The sequence below is a fragment of the Clarias gariepinus genome, chromosome 6 (genome assembly GCF_024256425.1).
Source record: "Clarias gariepinus isolate MV-2021 ecotype Netherlands chromosome 6, CGAR_prim_01v2, whole genome shotgun sequence".
NCBI lineage: Eukaryota > Metazoa > Chordata > Actinopteri > Siluriformes > Clariidae > Clarias > Clarias gariepinus.
In genome coordinates, this window is record NC_071105.1 from 1599703 (window position 1) to 1606953 (window position 7251).

Consider the following 7251-nt stretch of genomic DNA (forward strand, 5'->3'; position numbering starts at 1 on the left):
ATTTAGGAATGCCAATTATCCCAACCTGCATAACTTTGGACTGTGGGACGAAACCAAAGTACCCGGAGGAAACCCACCAAGCACGGGGAGAACATGCAAACTCCATGCACACAGAGATGGGAATCGAGCCTGGCCGGGAATCGAACCCGGACCCTGGAGGGGGTGTTAACCACTACACCACTGTGCCACCTGGTACAAAGTTAAAACATTTAATACCTAGCTAAAAAGTGTCTCACCTAGGGAAAAAAGGTGAATAACACCATTTTTATACTACGTACTGCCTCTTATCTCCCAAATAATGCCTCAGTATTGTAATTATGTATACACATTTGTATTTTTATCAGTAAAAAAAAAAACATTTGCTAAATACAATTTCAAAACCTTTTATGAAATGTCGTCTGTAACTTTTTTTTATTATTGCCATTCAGATGAAACTTGGCTAATTTAAATTTCACATGAAAAGACATAAACCTGCAAAAGTGTATTATTCTAAAATGCAAATTTGAATGATTCAAACATGAATTTGACATGCTTATTGACTTTTTTTTTTTTTTTTTTGCTTTACCAAAAGCTGGAATGCTTTAATTTAAGCAACAGTTCCTACAGGCCATATGATTCCAGAAGTTTGCTTAAATTGTAGTATCAGTACTCATAAATAAATAAATTTACATTTTAAATGATTATTGTTTGAAGCAAGGCAATGTAATGCTAAAATATAGCCATTTTGGAAAATCAACTTTCTGAAGCAGCTGAAGATAGCAACTTGAACTTTTTAGGTAAGCAACATTGGTCAATTTCAAGTTGCATAAATGTCAGAAGTAGCTTCTTTAGCCACACACATTTTCTCTGTTACATGTATAACATAAAAAAATACAATCAGCACCAATACTGTGTATTTGGCTGCTAGTCAAATTTTGCTCAAGTAGAAATGTTTGCTATCCAGATATCAAGTACAGGATTTGTCTACTTGTCCCACCACTAATTATAATAGTAAGATAAATAAGTCTGCAGAATGTATTTGGAGAGACAGCTGTTAAAGGTACCATTATTATAATACTATCCTGTTGTACTTAACAGATACTATTATATAGATTTATTTATTAACCTTATAATTTAGAAGTCCCAGACTTAATTTAAGAATTATATTTTTCATCGCATGCAGAATGGGAATGGGTGGAGTCTCAGTTTCAATGGTTTCATCTTTGTCAGCAATCCCTGGACAATTCTCCCTGTTGTTAAAAAGGCATCTAAAATTCTTGTCTTTTCTATGAAAGGTCATTGTTTTGCACTAAATAATGCTGTAATACTAAACTACTGAGGCTAGCTGAAAAACCATTATGACGTCTGCATGTATTGGGACTTTCTCTATGTCTAGGATTTCCAAGTAAAGAATAAGATTCATTTTTTTTCAGTTAAAGTATATAAAAGGTAGACTCTTTCATTATATCAGGTCAGTCCCTTTAACAGCCAACACCTGCTTTTGTACATCACAGAATATTTATATTTGTTACATCCTTTTTTTCTGGTAACCAGGGAAAAGACTTAAAATGCTACAAAATGCTTGTATACGTACAGTAAGTGTAGTAGATCATTTAAATCTGTAAAGGGTCTCCTTTTCTTTACAGTACGTACACACACTATCAAAAAACATTGTGGTTTTGTAAAATGAGGAAAATAGTTACAGTGGGAGAAGTTTAGTTCAATTTAATCTAACTTAATTAATTTAATTTAATCCCTCAATTTAGCTTTTCCCCACAGAAAACTGGTATGTTTCAAAGAATGAATTAAGTCATATATAATCCTTATTCTAACATAATGTATAAAAGATAATATAAAACTGATATTTTATTTTTCCTTGTTTTGGCTAGCTTTTGCCAGCTTATATGTAACATGGTCTTTCAATGTCACTTACACGGTTTGCTAATCATGATAACATACTCTCTTACGTACAGTAGCTTAACAAAAACATGCTAGCTCCAAGTGACTAAACTAATGCCTTCTGAAGTTACAGATGTTAATGAATATCAGCTGTGGTGTTAATGTTCTAATGGTTAGCTTTAGCCTACGGTAGCTATTTGGTTCAGTTTTTTGGTTAGCTTATAAAACTTCTATCTATATTGTTATAAGCACAAACACTTTAGCTCCCGCTGGCTAAAATACTGCTGTATGTAGCAAATGTTCGCGAAATTCAGATATATAAAAAAAAATTGTTGTATGACATGACAATAGTTTGTGTTGTCTTTATGTATGCTCATTAGTGACTGATGATGATATTATACAGTAGTATATTTTATTGTGTTATTTTGCTCATGTTTTTTTTATTTCTTTTTTCATAAACAGTTGTGACGGTAAAAATTGTCATCCACATGTTTGATAGAAAGCAATTGCATACAAGCAGGCAAGATACAGACGGCCCATCACTGTTTCATGGAAAACACCAACTGATGATGTCACTCTGAGATTCTTGCCCACATGGGGAACCTGGACCACAACTAGGGTCTGGATTCGGAACGGACTTCTTGTATCTTTAAAGTGGATGGACACAGGATAAGTATCTATCTGCACCTGTGACTGCATACGTACAACGAGCACATGGACTGACTGTAATACAAAACATAAAGTAAAAGTAAAGAAAAGGGTAAAAGAATAGCGTTTTGGGGGTACGCAGCAAACCTGCACGTCCTACTCCATTCTCTCCTTCTCAGGCACACACTTCTGCAGCGCACACACTGGGTGAGGGGTGGCAACTCTTAAAAGGGCAACATACATACATAATGTGGTATACAACATAGTAGTGGCCATTCATAAGAACTTGATTGCATTTCGTTGTTGTGAATTTAGTGCGTTTTTTCCCCCATCCACCAATCAACCAGTGCAGTGGTTTCCGGGGTGTGTTTTTTCCCCCTTCCCCGTTGCATTTTTTTAAAATTATTTTTCATTTTCATTATTATATATATATTTTTTTACTCAGTAATGAATATGATTCAAACTATATCGGAGTAGAATACCTAAAACAAAACATACTAAGTAAATGTAAAACTCTAGATTTAAAAAATTACTTTAAAAAGTAAAAGTACACAACAAAACTACTCAATTACAGTAACATGAGTAAATGTAATTCGTTACTTTCCCCCTCTGCATGCTTCTTACATATTATTATTATAGCCCGGTTTGTGGTCAATACAGTGTAAATCAGACTTAGCCAAATAAATTATTGTTAGGTACTGGTAACAATACTTTTTTTTTTTATTTAAAAAAAGTTACATGTAACTTACTTAGGACTAACCCGCCTATGGATACTTGACAAAGCCAGGGAGGTTTGTTCCAATTACACTGGATATCCAGCTCTGGTACTGAGACACCAGTGTGTACACACCAGGTGAATTGCTTTCAGCACATCCTACTCCCCAGCTCGTGATTCCTGCCTGAACCCAGATCGCACCTTCCTTGGTCACCATCGGACCTCCAGAGTCTCCCTTTCAGGAATTAGAGAAAGTAAAAAAAATATATACATACAATTCTGATACAAGTCAAACACTTTGAATCTTATGAGGACTGATCTGAAAAATCTGTGTGTACAGTACCTGGCATGTGTCTTTGCCTCCCTCTAGAAATCCAGCACAAATCATGTTGTTGGTAATGACTCCAGGTCCAAGTAGGTTATCACACTTAGTTCTGCCAATGATAGGAACCTGTGCATCCTGCAGTACACGAGGAGAAGGCAGCTCCACTACGCACATACACGGAAGTTCATTAAGTTTTTCTATATGTTACAGTATGTCCCAGCATGCCTAACAGTAACACCTAAATTAGCTTCTGTCTTTTTATTTAAATTTTTCTGTTCTAACTAGACTTATTAGAATCTTGCAGTTTAAACTCTAATTTGTTCTATCTGTCTTGAGCTGTATGTGTACTGCGGCTGCCTGATCCTGACATTATTCTTCTGCCGTGTCTCCGTTTTATTCTACTCCTGTCAGAACCCTTGTGTGTCTTAATTTTTTTGGTCATGTGAATATTTCTACACACATAACGTCAAGGATGCTTACGCTAACAAATACTTCATGCCCAAGTCTTAGTCTTGCATCAGCAGATCATCTAACTTTATTACTGTGGACTTGTACCTTAAATTAAAACCTTAAATCCTAAAGATTTTCCGGTGCTCAGATATATAATCTGGTGTCACCCAAAAGAGGATGGTTGCTCCTCTCAAGGGTTCTTTCTCATATATTTTTTTGTCCTGTTAGTCACATTTGGCATGTTTATTGCCACACTATAAATGCAAGTCTCTGTCCAGATTTCTGATAAACAACACACCAGTAGACAAACAAGGCTTATACTCAGCATGTATGTTCTGTATTTGCACCTGATATTAGCTAGATAAATTATTAATAAGATCTCCCTAGAGATACACCCTTGATTCTAACCCATGCTGTTAAGTGGATGTGAATCCCAATTACCTCCAGAGGAAATGTCCCCCCAGCCTGTGATCCAGCACATGGTACCTGCAGCAAAACTGCTTCTTTTAGCGGCCAGGCACACAGGATTTATGTAGTTCGTGAAGGCCACAGAGAAGCTTAGGCGGAGCAGGGTAATATCATTATCCAAGGTGATGCTGTTGAACTTGGGGTGGATGATTATCCTAATGATCTTTCTGGTGATTTGATTGGGATTCACACCCGTCTGATTCTGCTTCCCCAAATACACCACTATGTCAGATAGGCTGGAAATGCTGGACAAAAATTAAAAGTGATCAGTTACCTATTCATCTGGCTTGTGGTAACGTATGTAAATTTGTTTGATGTTTACCTGCTAAAGCAGTGTGCAGCAGTCATAACCCAGTCCTTGTTAATGAGGGATCCTCCACAGAAATGCCCACTGTACAAAGCGCTATGTAGACTGACTTGCCATGGCCACGCCCCTGGGATGGCATTTTGTCCACCCACAATACGGTTGTTTGGAGGTGCACGACTGCATACTGAGAAAACAGAAAAATCTCTTAATTGTATATTTTTTATGAACATGTTTCATAAAGAGCACATACAGTATTTCAGAAGAGCGCTAAGACCAAGAGATGTACTGTACTTACTGCTTAGCTGACAAAGAGAAACTGAGATGAGAGAGAGAAAAGAGTTAAAATGTAACAGCATATAATTAATGCTTAACACATTAAAGGATGTAGGTAACCCACTTGCCATTGGCACATGACACACTGTTCAACAGTCTACAACTAACCCATTCTGTCTGAACTTTAAATTTCAACCTTGGCTGTCATGAAATCCTTTTTCATCTGGAACATCATTAGAATTTTAACACTGTGATCATTTTTAATCTTCATTGGAATTTAGCCCTTTATAGCCCTCTCAGTAAAAGTTTTGGAAATTCAAAATTTCAAGAGCTTTTTATTTTATTTTTTTTTTGCCAATTTTATGTTGCAAATCAAGATAAGTGAAGTTACAGTATATGGCTCCTTGCCTGTTTGGGGTATATACCCCCAAAAGTGTATATATATACTGAACAAAAATATAAACGCCACACTTTTGTTTTTGCTCCCATTTTTTAATGAAATGAACTCAAAGATCTGAAACGTTTTCTACATAAACAAAATAACCATATCTCTCAAATATTGTTCACAAATCTGTCAAAATCCGTTACAATGAAGAACTGGAGTCAAGTCGAGACCCCAATGAGGACGACGAGCATGCAGATAAGCTTCCCTGAGACTGTTTCTGACAGTTTGTGCAGAAATCCTTTGGTTATGCACTCCGATTGTTTCAGCAGCTGTCTGAGTGGCTGGTCTCAGACGATCATGGAGGTGTACCTGCTGAATGTGGAGGACCTGGGCTGGTGTGGTTACACGTCCTCTGCGGTTGTGAGGCTGGTTGGATGTACTGCCAAATCCTCTGAAACACCTTTGGAGACGGCTTATGGTAGAGAAATGAACATTCAATTCACGAGCAACAGCTCTGGTGGACATTCCTGCTGTCAGCATGCCAATTGCACGCTCCCTCAAAACTTGTGACATCTGTGGCATTGTGCTGTGTGATTCAACTGAACCTTTCAAAGTGGCCTTTTACAGGTGGCCAGTCTAAGGCACACCTGTGCAATAATCATGCTGTCTAATCAGCATCTTGATATGGCACACCTGTGAGGTGGGATGGATTATCTCGGCAAAGGAGAAGTGCTCACTATCACAGATTTTGACAGATTTGTGAACAATATTAGACAGATATGGTTATTTTGTGTATGTAGAAAATGTTTCAGATCTTTAAGTTCATCTTATAAAAAATGGGAGCAAAAACAAAAGTGTTGCGTTTATATTTTTGTTCAGTATATAAAACAATAAAACAAAAAATACAAAAATATTATTTTGTCCTTGCTTTTCCTTTTTAAGGTTATTACTAAAGTGGTTAAAGCTGAGGATCTTACAGATTTCTCTCTTCAGATTTATTTTTATAATTGGAAGTCAGTCTCTTTCAGCAAAGACACACACCAGCTTCAGAGAAAATGTGTAACTAGTCTAGACTGTCCTGTAGCTAAATAGGTGGGCAAATCCCTCCCTGAAGCTATGCTTTATGCTCATGATATGACATAAGGAGAAAGTATTCTTTTTAAACTTTATCAGCAAATTCTTATTTTACTTTTATGTCATTTGTTAAACTAATAAAACATTTCAATAATGTTTTAATGTAAAAAATTTAGCTTCAGTTGGCATCTTAGGCATTGTAATAGTAGTGATAAATTAATATAAATAATGATATTACAGATATCTTACCTTTAACAATTAAAAGCAGTGCCAAGACCACACACCCCAGCTTCAGCATGTCCTCACCTTTTGTGTGTGTGTGTTTTTTTTTATCCTGCACTCTTTTATATTCTCTCCAGTCATTGTGGTCTCCGGTTCCATTGGAAAGTTAGATGTGTGAACTTAAGCAGGCGGGACATACTAGATGTGCATATACAGTACAATAGCACATAATGTACAGCTCGGTGAGGAGACACGAGGAATACTACAAAAATAACAGTGTAGCTAAGCTGAGTTATCCTGAGCCGAGTAAATGTCAGTACAATCCTGTAGACTCTAGTATAAAAGAAATAAACTTCAGACATGACTTGACCAAGACTTCACATGTAATTTTTGAACATGAAATAGTTTTTTTTTATGTTTGTTTATCCAATGCAAACAAGTCACACAGTGCAACATGTGCAACTTGTGCTGATTGTGGGATAGTAAAAAGAAACCTAAAAACACAG

At 36.4% G+C, this 7251-nt stretch overlaps 1 pseudogene; it reads right to left on the bottom strand.

Moving 5' to 3' along the window:
• Positions 1–3281: 3281 nt before the first annotated feature.
• Positions 3282–6821, bottom strand: LOC128526971 (serine protease 27-like; annotated as a pseudogene).
• Positions 6822–7251: the final 430 nt, after the last annotated feature.